The 20,701-nt window shown below is 32.5% G+C and overlaps 1 pseudogene; it reads right to left on the minus strand.

Moving 5' to 3' along the window:
- Positions 1–6,536: 6,536 nt before the first annotated feature.
- LOC118602691 lies at positions 6,537–6,655 on the minus strand (annotated as a pseudogene).
- Positions 6,656–20,701: the final 14,046 nt, after the last annotated feature.

A 20,701-nucleotide genomic window follows, 5' to 3' on the forward strand; every position in this document is an offset into this window, starting at 1 on the left:
AGACACTATATCAATTATTCCGGGACCTAGGCTCAGGGAGTTTGAGAGAAGGAGGGAACAGACTCCCTGATAGATGGAAATCATCAGGGCCTCATCAGGCAAACAGAACACTTTAAATAGTTCCAAGAAATATTTCAAACAAAAGTTACAGTCCTTACTATATCACTAACTCATTCAAATTGATAAAAACATTTTTTTAAAAAAAAAAAAATTAGCCCTCTCAAACATGAGAATGGGTCCCTAAACTCTTTCCATAGAGTCAGAGAGTAAATATTTTAGGCTTTGGTGGCCATACAATCTCTGTCATGACTTGCCCTCTCCCACTGCTGCAGCAAGAAAAAAAACATAAACAATATAACACATGAATGAATTGGCCTGGTTGTGCGTCTCAATGAAACTTTATTAACAAAGATAGGCAGCAGGCTGAACTGGCCTGCAGCCCATAGCTTGCCAACCTGATCTCATAGATAAAAGGGAACGAGTTATAACAAAAGTTTTTAAATAAACTGATCCAAACCAAAACTGAAACTAAATCAAAACAATGTTCAACTGTACTAGTTATCAAAGTAGTTCAAAGGAAAACAGTAAAATTCTATTTTTTCCTACAACATTATAAAATAAATTCCATGATACTTGACTAGAGGGAGGGAGAGCATATTGACATAAATTTCACAAACTTTCTGAAGGTCAAATGCACACACACACACACACACACACACACATACGGAATTAGAATTAGGAATTCTTACTAAGGATGTTTGATGTTTGGTTTCAATTTTAAAACTCAAATTAGTCCAAAAGTTATTTATAGGTGAATCAGAACGAGCCAATACTTCATTGTGTCCATAATAGTGGTTTGTTTGATAATACATACACATTTTCCTCACCCCTTTATTTACCTGGAGAATGACAACCAGAACAAGAACAATAAAAAGAGAAAAAGTGGGAAAAGTCATATAACCTCTCTATTAGTTCTAGGATTTCTTAGCATTGACAACATGAAATCTGCTGCTCAGCCCCTCTTAATTACCTACATCTCATGTATTGAGCAACTTTCTGGAGAAATATTAAACAATAGCAAGAAGCATATACTTCTAGTCACAGGACTGCTCCCCTCTCCCTAATATTCCCATCTGTGATGAGTCCAGCAACTTTTACATAAAATATTTCCCTAATACCTTTGAATTGTAAGTAGGATAATTATAAAGTTTTCTGGGTGTTAAAATAATGAAGATTCCACTAATAAATCAAACTCATTTAAATGTGCTTTAAACCATTATAAATAAACTGAGATTTATAAAGAGTCACTTAAGTAAAAAATCCTTTTTTCTTCTTTTGAAATTATCTTTCTTTCTTCCTTGATCACAAAAGAAACCATGGCTCACTGCCAAATGTTATTAAAAAAAAATTACAAATAGTCACCCATGATGTTAGTACTTTGAGATAATGATGGTTGTTATTGTAAAATATATTCTCCCAGATTTTTGTGTGTGTGTTTACCAAACTAGGTCTGTTAAATTATTTTTTAATTTGCTCTATTTCACTTAAAATAATATAAATAATTTTAAGGAACATAAGTAAAAATGAGCCCCTTCACTTTTAACCACATTGCATTCCACTGGAAGTATGTACCATAAATTATTTATGCAGATCTTCTACTGATGGACGTTTAGGCTGCAAAATTATTGTCACTATTAAACACTCTAACATGAACATTTCAGTACACATATTTGAGTGAGTTTGCCTTATTATTTCCCTTTGAATAAATTCAAATAAATGCTTTTCTGTTGAATAGTATTTAAGTTTAACATTTAGCATTACATTAATAAATTACGCTCTAGAAGAGTTGTAACAGTTTACTCTCTCCCTAAGTGTCCAACATGAGCATGTTAAAATAAATTATGATATTCTCACAGACTAAAATGCTATGTTGAAAAAACTGAGATAACCAACTATGCATAGGACTGTATCAAGTAAAACAAGATTCAATATATAATAAAACACATAAATGTGATATATTACCATACAAATTATAATGTAGAATATGTGTGGAGAATAATATATATATAATAATGATACAGTAATATCACTATTACAAGTAATATCTCAAGAAATGCCATGACAAGGGAAAGGTTTAAAGGTAATTTTTAAAACATCTTTTATGTTCTTCTGTATTTGTTAAATTTCCTAGAATTTGTGTGTATCTTAGTTGTAATCTTAAAAACAATATATTAAGAAAATATTGAAAATCACAAAGTTGAAGAAATGTCTTCACATATCTTGTACTTCAATTGATATTAGATATACAGTTATAAAACTAAAAGCTTCTAATGTGCTTCAATCAGGAATGTTTAAACATACTAGACTGAAATAATTTTTCCCGAAAAAGAACTCGTTTCAACTTATGAAAAGCCTTTATACCTAATAGCAAACAGGATAAAATCTTTCTCTTCGCTGATGAGAAGACAAGTAAGAACAAAACTACAAGTCTCTGAAAACAGGGTGGAAACTAGCTCTTAGAAGGAGCTCGAAGTCCCTGGCTACAGGCAGTTTGGAAAGCATTTTGTAGGGGAACAAACCATTAATAAAGACTCAATACTTACAGTGACCTTTGAGCAATTCCAGATGTAGACATGGAGATTTTTCCATAAATAATAAAGGGCCAGCTACAGGCAGTGACAGTCCGGAACAGGCTTGCAGGAGGGTAGAATTACATGGGACACAGAAAAGAGACTCGGCAAAAATGAAACAACGCAGAAAGAATCCAGATTCTTGACCAAACAACCAGAGATTTATCCTCTTGCATGAGTTTTTACCTATTTCTTAGTGAGAAGGAAATATACACTACTTTATATTTTTTGGCTATGATTAAGGTTTTATCCATCTTTATGATGCACTTATTCTCCATCCCATCACTATGGTAAGTTTTTATACAGAATAATTCCTTTAATTTTCACCTGGTAGAAAATATTATTCACATTTTATAATTAGAAAATGGAGGCACAGAAACTTAGATAGCTTGGCCAAGACCATGAATATAGGACAGGGGTCAGCAACCTCTTCCTTAAAGGGCCAGAGAGTAAACATCAGGCTTGTTAGTCATTAAGTCTCAGTCACAAGTACTCAACTCAGCTACTGCATAGTGCAAAAGGATTCACAGAAAATACTTAAATGAGTGAATGTGGCTGTGCTACCCAAATGGGTGACAGGTCTACTGGCCGTGGTTTGTTAACTCCTTATCTAGAAAGTAATAAAGCAAATTCAAACTCAAGTCTATGCCTTAAATAACTAAACTGCCATACAATAAGAGGAAATAAAGTGACTCTCCTTTCATATCTGGGCTTGCTCATTCTCAAATATGCCTGTCCATTAATATAAATTCTCACTTATGGTGATGTGGTGGGCAAAAAGCTTTGAATACCCACAGGGCATAAAAATGTAAGTAGTTCCCCTAACAGAATGTGGATTTAGCAATATTTTGTCAGGATAGATGTACAGACTAGATATTTGGGCAGTACTAGCCTTCTAAAATGGAAGGGGAAAGAATGAAATGAGTTTTGGCCCTTTTTAAATATAGAAATATTTAGTTTTACAAGTCCTGTGATATCTATAATTTTTCTTAATTTCAAAATCATTGTCCCTTTAGTGAATTTAACTCATTAGTATAATAATATTGGGCAATATAATTCTACCCTTTTAAGTTGCTTAAAATTCAAAATTGTGAGAAAAGTATGTTTTAATAACATTTAGTTTTTCTTGAATTTTTAAACTAGCATTGAAAAATAATCAACATATTGAGTCAATTATTTGACTTTTTAATAGTAGGTCTTCTACAGAATTTGTTTGAGAGTCACATCCCGTGAATTCAGAATGAATCGAGATTACATAAGACTGTTAAAATAATTAAGAAGTTACACGATCTATGGGCAGAAGAAAGAAGAGTCAGAAAATTTAAACTCTCAGTCTTAACATTATTATGGCCCAGCTATATGACTTTGAGCCAATCTCTTTAAATCTAAATTTTCCACAGGAAAATGGCAATCATATCACCTGTTAACTTACCAGATTATTAAGAAAGTCATATGAAAAAATTCACAAGGTTATTGTGTAGATTTAAAACACTATATTCATTAAGGTAATCTTCTAAGACTTATAATCTATTTTTACAAACAAAAATATGTTTTGTTCAAATCTTCGCCAGGCCATCACTGTGAAAAAGCAAAGAAATCTAAAATCCTATTACCGTTTCATTTTTCAGGACCTCTAAAAATTTTTTATCATTAGTAATCTTCAACATTTCTAAATATTTTATCTACTGGAGATTCCAAAACACTTGCTCAAAGATTAAAGACTAAATAACAATAATATTTATAAAACAAGTTATTTATATTAAGTAGTTTATACAAAACAATTGACTGAAATTTTGGCTAGATTTCTAAGGAATATCATAAGGACACTATAATAGATTGTGTTATTTTTTACAAATATTTACAACCTCTCTCCCAGGAAAGATTATACTTCCGCACTCTACTAATGTCAGCCTTGGTAATATAACTCATGAAAAGTTAGCAAAAGTGACATGAGTCACTTGCAAGCAGAAATTTTAAGAGCCACTGTGTAGTTTGCAATTTCTCTCTTCACCTGTTATAAAACTAGAATATTCCAGATAAGGGCTGCTCCATCAACCAGGGGTCTAGAGTAAAGACAACATGGAACAGCACTGACAGCAACCCATGAGACTATATAGAATCAGTGAGAAATAAAATTTTCTTCCTGTTAGCCACTAATATTTTATGTCACTTTTTACCAGATAACCTAGGCTATCTTAAGTGACTAACTAGAGAATGCCAAAGTCCAGAATTATGATCTGCATTTTGACAATTTAATTAGAATAATTAACAAAGTGGCTGTAGCATAAAACATCTTATTTATTCAGAAAGAAGCATTTCAGTGTCTCTTGTACATTAACACAGTTAAAACAGGATGTAAAATCAAGTTTCGTCTGCACAAATATATAACGTATTCAGATTCAAAAAGATCCTAACCTTATTGAAAGAATAGGAAAGCATATAACCAGAGAATCGCATCAAAAAAACAATGTTGACCATTGTTTAGGGATTATCTACAACTTGAGAAAATAGGCTCTCATCATCCTATTGTATAATAATTTTTTTCTTTCTTTTTTTGATTAAGAAACTTCAAAATTATTTTCAAAAACAAAAGAAATGAGTCTCAAAAGGAATTAACAAAGCTTTTTAAATCCAAAGTCTAATAATAAATATAATGCTTCCTGCCAAAAAGCTATATCTTAATATTACACAGGTCATACCAGGATTTGACTTTTTTAAAAAAATAAATTGTCATCACTATGTTTTTAAAAATAAAATCTCAATATCTGACTCAACAACATGAAGCATGATTTCAGGGATAACATTAGGTATGCTCTGCAATTTCAAGAAATTACCAACACAGTATCAAGGATACCCTGCCCTCTACTGTTAGTATTATGATTTGCATGTGCAACTAGTTAAATCACTTTATTTAAAACTTAAGTTTTTTCCTTCACAGTGTGGCGTTTAAACATTCTGTTTCTACTCTATTCGCTGTTTTCTTAGAAAACTTAACATACAAGTTTCACTTGAATACTAAAATTAATCAATCTTTATACTGCTCCTGAATAAAAGAACTAAGCATACTTTAAGACTAACCAGTCATTTCTCAACTTGTAGTCTTTTATCGTTCCATACTAATTTCTCTATTTTTACTTCATCAATTAGGAAATGTTGTGATTATTTCATTTATGGTAAATGCTTGCTTATCGTCACACAGGTATTTTCTGAAGATAATCTTCTGTCTTGTACCTTCCTCTGTTGATACCATTCACTTCTGTATTCCAGCAGGCCTCTCTGGCTCCACTTAACAGGCTTCCAATAAACTGTCCCACTGACAATCTCACAGTCTAATCAAATTCTTGTCAATGCTAATTTGGGGAGTTTTCCAGAGTTCTATTGGGAAATCTCACTTCTTCATTGGCTTTCTGTTTCACCTGTGTTGTTGAGTTTTCAATTCTATTCTGTGTCTTCGCATAGCTGTCATTTCTTACGATTTCTAGAATTTTCCTACAATGTGATCTCTAAAAGTTAGCTTAAAATATATGCAGATTTAAAATATAGTTTACATCATCTGTATTTATGTCAATAAAAAATAAACGTGTTCATGCATCACCATTCAGTACTCACATTATTTTGGTATTTTTAATATGTCTTATACAGAGAAATTCCAAATTTTTAAAATCACGTATATGTATTTGCCACAAAAAAAATAGAGTGCTCCCACAGGGTATTACACGTACTTATTTATAAGTTATATACTTGTTTTACTATCAATCTTGACATCAAATAGTAATAAAATTTTTTTTATTTTTAGAAAAATTTCTTTATTTATTTAATTTTAATTTTTAGATGAGGCAACCCTTGGTTGACCTCATAGATTGCAAGGAACTTGTCAGCTTTTTTTTTTTTTTTTTTTTTTTTTAATGTCTACAGCACCTGGTCTGCCTAGGTGGTCTCCCATTCAAGTACTAACCCGGTCCGACCCTGCTTAGCTTCCGAGATAAGATGAGATCAGGCTTGTTCAGGGTAACATGGCCATAGACTAGAAATATAAATATAAATAGAATATAAGGAATAGATTTTGCATATATTCTGATGTTCATGTCCCACCTTATGGTGTCATAAAGGGTCTTAAAAACTCACGTATGTAGGCTTTTTGTTGAGCAGTCTACGCTACAGTAGAGCTAGCAGTTCACCTGACAGTAGCATGCCAACTTTCAACACTACATATTTTTGGAGTCTTTTATATAATTCAAGAAATGAGTCTGAAAATAATGCCCACAAAGTATTATTGCCTTCAAATATTAAATATGGTACTACTCAAATAACATTATTTCCCAATCAATATAATATACAAATGAAGTAGGTGTAATCTTACCTTTAGTTAAAGTACCCTCATTAATTCAACAAAATTTGTTTTATATCTGTAATGTGCTAGCTACTATATTAGGTGCAAATAATAGAGTGATGAAAAGGTGGACCTGGTCTGAGGTCATAGATTGTAAATTCTCTTAATGAGAGACTAACAATTATCAAGGCAATAAAGTAAAGCATGATGAGTGCTACTATAGGAAAAGTACAGCATGCTATGTGAGTAGTTAATATCAGAAACATTTTGAAAAGACTCAGGCTCTTATGATTTGGCTTGAGATTATACTGTAGACAGAACCTGTTTTATTTTGTAGCCCTGAAAATCACACTGTAATTCATTTGTTCTCCTTACATTATTTGAAATCCTAAATGGCCACCAAAAACAGTTCATAAAAAAAAAATTAAAACTTATTAAAAATGTTAGTGATGACTTAAAAACAGAACTTGATACCAACAGTTTGCAACAAATCAATACAATTTTGAAAGGGCATCTCCTGTGATGGTTGGGTTCACTCAAAGTGCTGATTATTGAAGATTTGGTGAATCGTACAAATATATCTGGTTTCTCTGAAATCAAGACAGAGTGAGAACAGCAACTAAAAATAGGTAGGAAATGGTATATGCACCAAATATACTTTTAAAGTGAACTGTACCACTTCAAAATGTAATTTGGTGAAATATGATCCTATACAAATCTAAAGAACATTACATGATACAAGGTTACCATGATTCGACACTCATTAAAATGGAGGTTCTCTTTTAAATACAATACCCCAATAAACATCATTTTGCAATGAAGTGAAATGATCTATTTTCTTTTCTTTTCTTTTTTTTCACCTTCTCAACACAAGGAGGTTAAGGTAGCAAGAGACAGTGAATATATACACTCTTAGAGGTATGTGTTGAGGTGTGTGGGAGTTCACCACATCAGAGTGAAAATATAGCTCACCTTCCTGGCACATTAGATTTACCTAACTGTACATAACTAAAATTTTAGATGGATTATGTACAATACATACCTTTGAACGAAATTTTGTGATTGGATATATGACTACATGGTAGACTTATGTTTGTGGTTGGCCAGGTCTGGTTGTAACCTTATTTTGGGAATACATGATTATAGCTTATTTGGGTGTATTACAAGAGATCTGAAATAATTGTTACTAGAAGGAGCACTCAACCAGACACCAAAGCCTTGGGTTTGATGACTCCTCTTCAACTGAGTTCATGACTGGTGGACAAGGCCCCAAACCTCTGGGCTACTGGTCGCAGTGTCCAAATTTCTAAAATGGAATTTCTGAGGCCCTTCATACTCTCACATACTGTGTTTCTGTGTGGTTTCTGTTGATGTTTTGAGTCTTAAACACAGAAATTTCATCTTCCCAATAAAATTGTTTGAGTACTGCTAATGTAATAATGACCTATGTTATTCACTGCCAGCACATGTTCAAGAAATTTATAAGGTTTGTGGCAACCTGGAATGGTAGACGAGGGCCAACAAAGGATACACACATATAAATACCTATATTCAATGTTTTTTTTCTTGCTTTACTTAATCCTCTAATGTTCATTTTGCATAAAATTATTTCACCCCAGACTATAAAATTTACATTGTAGGAATTATATCATACTCTTATTCTGCCATTTAGGCAGTAAGTTCTCAATAATTTCCTGCTTATTCTCTAAGCTAGTTTTAAAAATAATCAAGTAATTATTTGGCACATATAGTTTTTCCCCACTTCACTTAAGGTGAAACTCTGAAGTGGATTTCTTCACAAGAATTTAATATTTCTCATTCTTTTATTCCCATGTCAATTACTTAAACAAAAAAGTAAAAAAAAAAAAAAAGGAAAGAGTGAGACACTTAATTCCAAAACAAGAGTGGGCAACATGCTTGTTTTAAATCTCACACGTCATTTTCATGTTAAATGTTTATTATTAGTAAGTTGATACGTGAATTATTGTCGAGGAAATTTTTCATAAGGAAATGGCCTTTAAAATAAATCTTGTGTATAAAAATAAATGGATAAAGGGGTAGAAGACAACTCCCAAAGAAGAACGCTGCCTGGGTTCTTAGGTATGAGTATAAAAAAACTTCCCACATTTCACTTCTTTCCTGAGTGCCACATTGGTCCATGAATTGATCCTATTCCAACTTGAATATACTTAATATGAATGAACATTATAGCAAATGTTAACAAGGCCAAATTCGGCTACCAAAAAAAATTTTAAACAAATAATCACCCTAAGGAAAATAGTTATGAACCTTGGCTTTTGGCCCATGCTTGGTTGAGTTTTTAAAATACGCTAGTCAAAATAATTCCATACAATTTTATCAAATCCTTAACATTCATTACTCCAACGGCTTTTAAGATTTTACTGTGATTCCTAGTAAAAATATATTTTACATCATGGACAAGTATATGCATATATGTATATGCATATATATGTTATATAGTTATAAATACATGTAAACTACACATATGTATAAATATAAAATGGGAAAAAGTTTCATAAAAACAATACCTACCCTTATAACATGCCATGGTATTTTATCTTTTCTTCTATTTCCTTTTTTAAGATGCTGTATGAGTCCCAGTTCATTCATTTTGCAATTCAGTTTTATATAATGAACCAATGCATGAAAAAAAAGAAACAGACAAAATATTCTCTTCAAGAAAATGAAGAAGAACTAAAGAAAAGGAAATAGGACAGAGAAAAGGGAAACCAAGGAATGACCATTATGGAGGAAAGAAGTCACAGCACTTCAGAAATGGACATGGTCGAAGAGCAAGAAAGATAATCAACTAGAAAAAGAGGAAAAATTACAGAAAATAATCAAGGTTGATCTTTAGTGTTGAAAAATTCAAACAAAAACACTTTCATTCCAGATATATGAATACTGACTACCTCAAAGGTTAGCCATTACTTTAATTAGATGCATAAACTATGCCCAAACAATATGCCAGCTACCTTTCTATTTTTTTTAAATTATGACATATTAATTTTAGTGTAATATAGAGAATTTTTTATGATTCACAAATGTTGAATTAAGAATATCCATTTCATTCAATAACTCTGAGAAGTCAAGGGTTGAATTATAATTTATGTTTCTATGTCCTCAACTGTTCATAAGATTAGCCAACAACTATACAAAGTACGCAGACTTCAGAGTTGGAAGAACAAGTTTTGTGTTTGAATGTAGGATTTACCATCCTGTAAAACCGGTAAATGACAAAACATGGTAGGAACACTTCATTAATCAGATCTCCCAAAGCAACATAGCTAATCCTCAACTAGTTATAACCATTATATTTTCATAATTGTTAGAAAAAACTCTTCCAGAGGAGAGCCTATTTATAATTTGAATGTTTCTCCTTTTATTCCAACTATTGTACTAACTCATTTGTTTAATTTTCCTACTGCAAAACGGTCTATCCAGAAGATTTGACTTTTTACTTGCCTATTACTTTTCCAGAAATCCCTGTTTCTGTTCTGCAAAGTATCAGGAAATGTCATCTTGGAGTCTACCACAATGAAAACAAACATTTGTTATTAGCTTACCTTTTGAAATTAAATAAATCACGATGCACTATGTTGCAGATATTTCAGTGAAATAGCAGTCTTGCTTTTTCCTCCATTAGGCTGAGACTTAGTAAAAAAAAAAAAAAGTACATGGCCTAGTGCATTTTATTAACTTCATTATTAATTATTTTTAAGTTACTCTACTTCTGCAGTTCTCAGAGCTAGTTTTACATCTGAATCCTCCAGGTAGCTTTAGAAACCTATCAGCGGAATCAGTCTCAATCATCTGCCCTGTGGTGAGGCTTGGGCATTGACTGTTTTGAAGTACTCAGGTGATTCTACTGAGCAGATGAGACTAAGAACCACTGCTTTAGCTGTTCCCACTGATCAAAAAGCAGTTTTGAGATTCAAAATTTAGCCAAGAGACTCAAGATTGATTCAGTCGAGAGACTCAAAAATTACATTTTTACATCCAGTGAAAGAAAGGTATGACCTTATGAAGGATATACCAAGAGTAAGTATCCCCATTCCTGCAACAGTAATTTTTCCTTCTGAATATTCAGGACAGCATAGAAGCCATCATTTATTCTATCTTAACAAAAATTAAAAATAAAACTTGTCCTAATCATACAACTCTTTCTCACCACCACTTCATTTTTCTGTTTTTCACAATAGCAAAACTCCTCAAAAAAGGATTTATACCAGTTGTTTACAATTTATCTTCTCATTCTCTCTGGAACGTACTCCAGCTGGGCTTTTCCCAGTACTACCACTTCATTTAAACTATCCGTTTGGAGGTCAGTAATTTGTGTGATGCTAAATCAAAGGATTAGTTCTCAGGCTTCATTTTACTTGATGGCTTTCAGCAGCATTTGGCTGCAGCTGGCAGTAGTTTGATTACTCTTCCTTTTCTCACATACTCTTTCTTTACTCCCTTCTAGGATAAATTTTTCCCGGTGGTTATTCCTTCTCAATTCCCTTTGGTGGTTTTTCCTTCCTAACTAAGCTCCAATTGATGGTGTGCTCAGTGCTCAATCATCAGACTGTCTCATTTTTCTGTTCTCATTCCCTTTCTGATTCTCAATCTTAGAACCTTAAATATCATGTACATATTGAGAACCAACAAATTTAAATCCCCAGTTCTCTCCTCCCCAGTGTCCATATACCCACTGCCTCCTTGACATCTCGATTGAATATTTTTTAGGTGTTCCAAACTTAATGGGTATGAAAACAAAGTTTTATAATTATCCCAGACTTGCTTTGCATACTGTCTTTCCCATCTCATTTTCATCATCTTTCTAGCTCTTCAGGCCAAACACCTGGAAATCATCTAATACTACTGATTCTATTACACCTCACATTCATTCTTTCGGTAAGTCCCATTGATTTTACCTTTAAAAATCTACCCAGAGTTCAACCACATCTCATCACCTCCACTGCTTCCTTGTCCAAGCAACAACATCTTTCACTCGGTCTGTTGCAACAGCTTTATAAATAAATCTTTCTCTTCTCTTACTGCCTGTATCCACATTGAAGCCAGATGAAGCATTTTTAAATACATGTTATATTTTGTCTTTCCCTTACTCAAAACAATTCAATATTCTATTTCACTAAGAGCAGAATTCAAAAGATTTACAATTGTTTATAAGACTCTATGTGATTTAATTCAATATTTCCTCTTTAAACTACACTTTCCCATCACTCATGCTACTCCAGACACTCTGGCCTCCATGCTTTTTTAAGAAGCTACACATACATTCTCACATCATGGCCTTCATATTGGGCTCTTTGATTTGCTAGACATGTTTTTACAACCCCCTCCCCTTGCCCCAGTACATGAAGTATCTCCAACGGCTTCTGTCTCAATTCCTTCAAGTCTTGCTCAATGGTCTTATTTGGTCAAATTATTTAAAAAGTTTAATACCTCTTGTCATCTCTCTAACTGGTTTCTGTGTAGCGAATCTATAGCAGTTATTAACTTACCATCTGATATACTGAGGATTCAATTGTGTGACTCACTCCCACTAGCGTATAAACTTCATGAGGGCTGGAAATTTTGGTTTGGTTTTGTGGTTTGGTTTTTATTAAGGGTCTAGTTAGTTTTCTTCAGTTTTATTGAGGTATAATCAACAAATTATAAAATAGTTAAGGTGTACGATATGATGATTTGATATACATATACCTTTTGAAAGGATGCCCCATATTGAATTAACTAACATATTCATCATTTCACATATTTACCTTTATTTATGTATTTATTTTGGTGAGAATATTTAAGTTCTACTCTCTTAGAAAATTTTTTTTAAAGTTTCCACACATAAGACTTGTCTGTCTTGTTTATTGTTCCCAAAATCCATCTTTTAGTTTCATTGATCTTTTCTATTATTTTATTAGTCTCTATTATTTCCACTCTGATCTCTGTTATTTCCTTCTTTCCACTAACTTTGGGCTTCCACTAACTTTATTCTTTTTCTAGTTCCTTTAGGTATAAAATTAGGTTATTTATTTCTTGTTTTTCTTTACTAAGTCATTTATCACTACGTATTTTCCTCTTAGAACTGCATTTGCTGCATCTCATAAGTTTTGGTATATCGTGTTTCCATTTTCTTGTTTCAAGATATTTTTTGATTTCTTCTTTGACCCATTGGTAGTTCAGGAGCACGTTGTTTAACCTCCACATATTCGTAGTAAACTTTCCAGTTTTTTTCTTGTACTTGATTTCTAGTTTTGTACCATTGTAATCAAGAAAGATGCTTTATGTGATTCCAACCTTCTTAAACATATTGAGACATTTTGTGGCCTAACATATGATCTATCCTAGAAGGTATTTTATGTGCACTTGAGAAGAATATGTATTCTGCTGCTGATGAATAGAATGTTCTATCAATGTATGTTAAACCCATGTGGGCTAACATGTACCTTAAGTTCAATGTTTCCTTATTGATTTTCTGTCTGGATGATATATATGTGTGTGTTGTTGAAAGTGAGGTATTCAAGTCCCCTACTATTATTGTACTGCTGTCTATTTCTTCTTTCAAGTATCTTAATATTTGCTTTCTATATTAGATGCTCCTATGTTGGGTGCATAAATATTTACAAATGTTCTATCCTCTTGATGAATTCACCATTTTATTATTATATAATGACCTTGTCTTTTATTACAGTCTTTGGCTCAATGTTTGTTTTGTCTGATATAGGTATAGTTCCCTCTGCTTTCTTTTGGTTTCCGTTTGCACAAACACCTTTTTCCATCCCTTTACTTTTGTTCTATGTGTATCCTAAAAGCTGAAGTGAGTTTCTTGTAGGTTCTGTTTCAGGGGTGTAGTTTATGGTAAAAGTGTGTCTCAGCCTTTTCTATCCATTTCAACGTGGGCATTTTCTCATTCACCTGATGTATGGGAGTCACTCTGCTAGTTTCTGGATTTTATTCATAGGCAATTGCTCCATGTGTATCTGTACATTTGGTATGACCATGCAAAAAGGGAAATTAGGGAGCCTCTAATGTCACCTTCTTCATCCAATCAGTTTGCTCTTCTTTCTTGTTTTTTTAATCACTTTTAAACTTTTACCTAATCTGTAGATTGAAAATCTCTACATTTCCTTCCAGTTCTAAAGTTCTATAACTCTGACATGAACATGTGCTCAGTCTGCTTGATGACCCTTTTCTTGATTCCCTCAAGCCAAGTTAATTCATCAGCCCTCTCTTTGCTCTTACAGCACTCTATTCTTGCTTATAATATTAGCATTTATCATAACATTTCCTCAAAACTAAGCCAAGAGTTAATCAAGGGCAAGGTGTGTTTTTACTGTTTCTTAATTTCCTTGCTATAAGGTACTATGGTGACTGGCACTCACAGTGTTAAGCTTTCAATAAATATTTACTAATTGAGTGAATGAGACTTGCATAAAATAATACTTTTTAGGTTAGAGGAGAAAGAATGCTTCCTTGTGTGTGCGTGTGTGTGTTTTAACATCTAGCTGAAGACCATAAACTAGAAGGTAATATCTCTACAGTAAGTCATTGACTAGCTTTTTTAGACTTTCAATATTTCTCAACTTGAAACCCAAGTATTCAAGTAGCAGATTTTTTTCTTCTTTATGATGTTTTTATTGGGGAAACTCAGAAGTCATCATACCATCTCCTGGACCATTAGGAAATTAGAAGTCTCATTTAAAAGAACAGATGCAGCTAAGAAAATGTCAAGCCAATTGATTTCTGAAGAGTATTGAGTGGGTCAGCATGAAAACTAACTTACTTACTTTAGTACTTGCCTCACAATATATGTACTGTACTTTATTGAAAAAGTTTATAACTACAGTTCTAAATAATAAAAAATAATACTTAATGCAACCTCAAAGATAACATAGAATTATGTGATACATAGTACATTGCCTGTTCTCAGGGGAAGCATGTGAGAATCTCAGAGTAGAACTATATAGTTCTCAGCACTTTCTTGTATCCTTAGATTCATTCAGATGGTGTTAAAAAAAAAACTAAAAAACTAAAAAGCAAAATACATGTATATACTTAAAAAAAAACAAGATTTCCCTTATGAGAGAACAGTAGCTATATACTTCTTTCCTACACTACCGTAGCAAACCAGGGCATTGATCAGCAGGCATGTAAATTATATTATACTTTAAGTATTTTTATCAGAATATTTAATAAAATGTAAGGCTGGTATTTATTTGAAGTTGTGCAGTATGACTTAATTCACATCTGTTAAATAGAAAATAGGTTCTGTTAAGCATTAAGAGGCTGTACATGTTTTCTTTTGTTTGGATTCTTTGTACCTTTTCATATTCAGCACACCAATAAGCAAAGTTGAAAGGGAAAAAAGATAGCATCATATTTAAATTTGCAGAGATAAGTGAGAAAAGATCCTAAAGTTTTTCAGAAACAGATATTGCCTGAATTCCCCATTTATATATTTTATTTCAATGTTTTTTTAAACAGAAGCAAACTAGGAAATACCTATTACTGAATGTCATTTTAATTGTGTATGATAAATCACAATATTTAAAGTAAATAAAGAGAAAGATATAACTTTGTATAAGACACATTTTAAAGAAACTTTGTTTGATTTACATGTCTAATTTTAAGGAAACAGTAAGAAAATTTATTTATAGTGTTTATCTGTGTATCTACAATATGAATTTTTACTTCACTAGTCATTGTAGTATAAAATATCATTATTCAGTTAAAATAACATCTCAAACATGTTTAATTTGAATTTATCCTCATTTGTTTCCTAAAATTTAGTTGCTATGCATAGAAAATAAACTAAACTTATTCACAGTATTTCCTCCTCTTTAAAAATGAAAATATCTCACCTTAATTGAATCAGAATTTTCTTTAGTTTACATTTTATTTTTTAACTTTCTTTCGCTAAAAGTAGAGACTCGCCCTAATTATATGCTCCTGATATATTCAAAAGTGGAAAGATAAATTATAGTACAAATAATACCCACATCTAAATATATTTTTTTAAGTTAAAGAAAAATCTTATTAGAGTTTATTTGTAATTTACATTCAGAGTCAAAAGAAAGTTGAGGCATAATGCTTTCTCTGATAGAAATTTCTCTTCGCATTGAAAATCATCATGATTACTTTTGAGATAGAGTTTAATGTTTTTAATTACAACTGGGGAAGAATGAAATCGAACACCTTTTAAAATGTCTTTTCTAAGCCAAATAAAGCTATGCTTTCATTTGAGAATTTGATTATCTACACTAGTCAAATCAATATTTTCTAAATTTTCCAAAATGATAAATTGCTATCATGTAATGGCATTCATCTAAATACCTCAATTATTTGACTAATGAAAGCAGAGGACTCTGAGAACCACTTCCAGAGGATCTCTATGAATCAGCTCAATGCTCTGTCAGACACTCATGCTTTCTATACTTTTCCATCAAGCAATTTTTACCATTGTGTATCAAGTACTGTACTATGTATAGAGATTATAAAGATCAAAGTCCTTGTATACTTCAATGAAAAATTAAAAAACAGACAGCAAAAATAATTAAAATAAAATAAATGCATATGAGAGAATAAAAAGTGCGCTCTGTGAGATGATCCAGGTCTTGAAAGGCCTGAAACATTCAAGTTGAGGATCCTTCTTTATGAAAGAGAAAATAAATTTACATATATAAATTTAGGCACAGATGGGAAGATTCAGAATGAGAAAATAACTCATGAAAAGTGGCAAAATTAAAAAGCTTAAATATAACAAACCACAAAATCAGCTAATTCAGTCTTTAGTATATTGAAATTATTTTAGTATTGAGAGTTCAGAAAACTTTTATCTTTACATGTTATTAGTAATGACACAGATATGTTTAGAATTGTTACCCAATTTGAGAAATCTTTTATCAAGTTTTTTTATGTAAATAAAATTTCAGCCATTTCAAATATTTTTATACATTGGCTATCTCACATATTCTGAGTTGACAACAGTTATTAACCATTTTATCATAGGCATCTTCATTGCTTATCATTAGGAGTTTCATGCTATCACCATCAAACTCAATAATCATGTCTAATCAGTAATAAGTTTAAGTATTTTTCTAATATGTTTATATAACATTCTTTTTCATTAATTTAATTATCTAACAATTCTATAGCCATTCATTCATTTTCCCTAGAAGAATCCCTCTCTCTGTCTCTGTCTCTGTCTTTCTCTCTTTCTCTCTCAATCTCTCTCTGTCTCTCTCAATAAGTTACTATTTTAGGTGTACTTCGAACATATTTTATTATGACTTGCTTCTCATTGTCAACATGATTTTAATTTATTTTACTCCCCTCTTTTGCATTTGTTTTCACATTTCATTAATTTTATGTGAATTTTCTCCCACTAAAAAATAATTAATGTCCCAATGAAGAGTCTATAATTTCTCACTTGTTATATCAGAACATCCCCAGAAGTATTTCATATTATAGTTAAAATGGCTTCCCTCGAGTCTTATTCTAAAAATGCACTAGTGACAGCAATGAGTGTAATAAGACTCAAATCGTACCTAATTGCATTTGAACAATCTTTTGCTTCATAGTAAATACACATTTGTACAATAGAAAAATGTAAAGAAAAACTAATTATGTCTGGAAAATTCAAGAAAGGCATCTCAAAGTTGATGAATATTGGTGCTGACTCTGAGAAAATAATTCGGTGTTTATAGGTTAAGGAAAGCTGTAGACAAAAATTTGTGCCAAAGTTCAAAGCCCCACAAAACTAACCATGAACCCAAGGTTCGGACACTGACATCACCATTCTTCTCTTCCAGTTAGTCATCCAGGATTCTTGTTTCCCAATTTCCACCTACTCATGTACAGTGGTCATCGCGGTTATTGTTAACTCAAGGACAATTAAAATAAACTATGTGACATACAACTTTCTACACAGAAATATAATACAGACAATTTATGATTTTTGGTTTGTAAAGGTAAAGACCACGAGGAGAACATATTTGCAAAATATAAAACCATTGAGGACATGTTTGTTTTCAAGTCCAGCATGTACCGAAAAAGGACCATGCCTTTGAAACTTGAAGGAGGTATCTTTGGAAAATGAATGCACACATTAACTCAGTGGGCTTGATCAACCGGGAAGGTTGTAAAGATTAAAATCAGGAGTTTCAAAGAAGCGTTAGGTGACATTACAGATGAAAGATCCTCACCAAGAGAAAATCATACCTTAGAGCTTCCAATCTCTAATCTTTGTGATAAAAATCAAAGGAGGGGACAGCCATCCTCTCCATATAAAGGGATCCTATTACAGTCAGAGGCTTCAGGATTGGATTAGCTTTATGGTGGCCCATGTGATTCTGCTGTTCTTAATTTCTCAAACATCTTTGAAGCCTCTTAGAAAATAGATATCGATGTCTATCCCAAGGATAAGGATAAATGCATATGACATCCATAGTTTCCTTTTTGACTAGTGATGATTAATTTTATGAGCCAACTTGGCTGGGCCACAGGGTACCCAGATATTTGGTCAAACATTATTCTGGGTATGTATGTGGAGCTATTTTTGAATGAGATTAATATTTGAATAACTAGACAGAATAAAGCAGATTTCACTTCCCAGTGTAAGTGGGCCTCATCCAATCAATTGAAGGATAGACTAGAACAAAAAGGCTGATCTTCTTGTGAATAAGAGGGAGTTCCCACCTGACTGTGGAGCTAGATCATAGGTCTTCTCATGGCATCAGACTCAGACTGAAACACTGTCTCTTCTTGGGTCTCAACCCTGCCTATCAGCTCTCTTGGTTCTCAGGTCTTCAGATTTGGACTGAAACTACATTAGAGGCTGTGCTGGGTCTCTAGCCTTCCAACTGCAGATCTGGTATTTCTTAGCCTCTATTATCACATAAGCCAATTTCTTATAATAAATCTCTTGATGGATAGGTAGGTAGGTAGGTAAGTAAGTGTATAGATAGATAGAAAGATAGATAGATGATAATGATGATGATGAAAGATAGCGATAGATCTGTATATCTATATCTTCTATTGTTTTTTTCCTCTGGAGAACCCTAATACAACTAATACAAACAAAATAAAGAATTTTATAAGGTATTTTAAAAAACAATTTCTAAATTAATGTTCATAAATACTTAATCCTGTCTATATGTTTGGCATTTGCCAGTTAAGATATGGCATAAAGAAACAAAGGTAAATCTCATCTATAAACACACAATGCAGGTGTTAAATTTGGTCTGCTTTACAGGTAGAGAAATGAAATGCAATGTGGTAAAACATTTTCCCAAAGACATATAGCAAAAAAAAGGCAGAACCATCAGTAGCATACCTTTTCTGAATTCTAGTTTGGTGTTTTATCCTTCATATTAAGCTTCTAATTTCACACTTGATTATTTTCACACTTCAGTGGTTTAACATGTGAAATGATCTCTGAAGTTAAATAATACTCCCTACTTCTTTTATTGTATACCTATCCCTTTTTTAGAATAAGAATGTTAGGCTGAATAAGACAGGCCCTTGGGCTGGACAAGGAATATATTTATAGACATTATGGCAGTGAAGGGACAGCAGAGATGAGCAGAATGCCTCTGGCTCATGAAGGGGATCAGTCAGAGAACCCTCTGTAGCCTACTCCAAGATGAAAAGGGAGTAAATACTGAGCTGGTGCCAAGGTACTCAACTGCAAGGAGAGAAATGCCTAGGCCTTCAGGGGAGCATTATCCTGGTGGCCTCTTTAAATCACTCCATCTCCAGAGAGGGCTCTAGTGACCTGAACATGCCATGAACAAAGCTGACACTGCCCCCACTGAGAAGCACAACATTTTGCTTCAAGGGGCTTTCCTTACACGTTCTTATATAAAGCCCTCACTCTCCACCAACTAACCACTTTTGGTAAATTTCACAACCCTTATTCAATTTTTATACCCTTAGAAATCTCACCCAATATTTAATGGTGCACTAGCTTGGCATAATGAAAAAACTGTATACTATTTTTATAAAACACATCTGTTTGCTATAGAAAAAGTGTGGAAAGAAAAATAAGGCATTGATTCAAATTTCCTTGGATAGCTTCTGAAGCCAGCTGAAAAAAACAAGTCATATTGAAGAATGCTTTTTAATTTCTAAGAAAGCTAGTAGAATAGTCATTTAGTAAGTGTGTATCACAACTAGCTATACATTTTTAGTCAAATCTATAATAAAAGTTTTATTTATATAACTGATATGTTCAGTGTATTTTTTCCTATTCCATAATTTTAAATAAGATTTTCTTTGTTTAAGTTATAATAGATTTTTTAGTTGTACAATTTACTCTGATTAATTTTATATCATGTCCTTGGTCAGAAATACAACACCTACTACCCATTACAATTGTTTCTATGGAAAAAAATGAAACTTTTTGACAATGTAATAATAAATCATGAGAATTTCCATGAATATCCTCTAGTTAAAAGCAAGGATAGTTTGTTATACACTTCTACCACATAAAAGGGACCAGAGGGATCAATGTCCTAGTGTTTATTTTGGATAAATAATTGAAATTTTCTAAGTTTGTTCAAAGATCCATTCTATGTCAGAACCAGCTGCAGTACTACCTGTCCATAGACAGAAAGGTCAATATCCAGGACTTCTTTTCTGAAGTGTCTGACATACTCTATGATCAGTAGGCTGCTAACTCTAGGATAAATTTAAGAGATAGTAATCAGTAACCCTAACT

This window comes from Rousettus aegyptiacus, unplaced genomic scaffold, assembly GCF_014176215.1.
Source record: "Rousettus aegyptiacus isolate mRouAeg1 unplaced genomic scaffold, mRouAeg1.p scaffold_m13_p_4, whole genome shotgun sequence".
NCBI classification, from domain to species: Eukaryota; Metazoa; Chordata; class Mammalia; order Chiroptera; family Pteropodidae; genus Rousettus; species Rousettus aegyptiacus.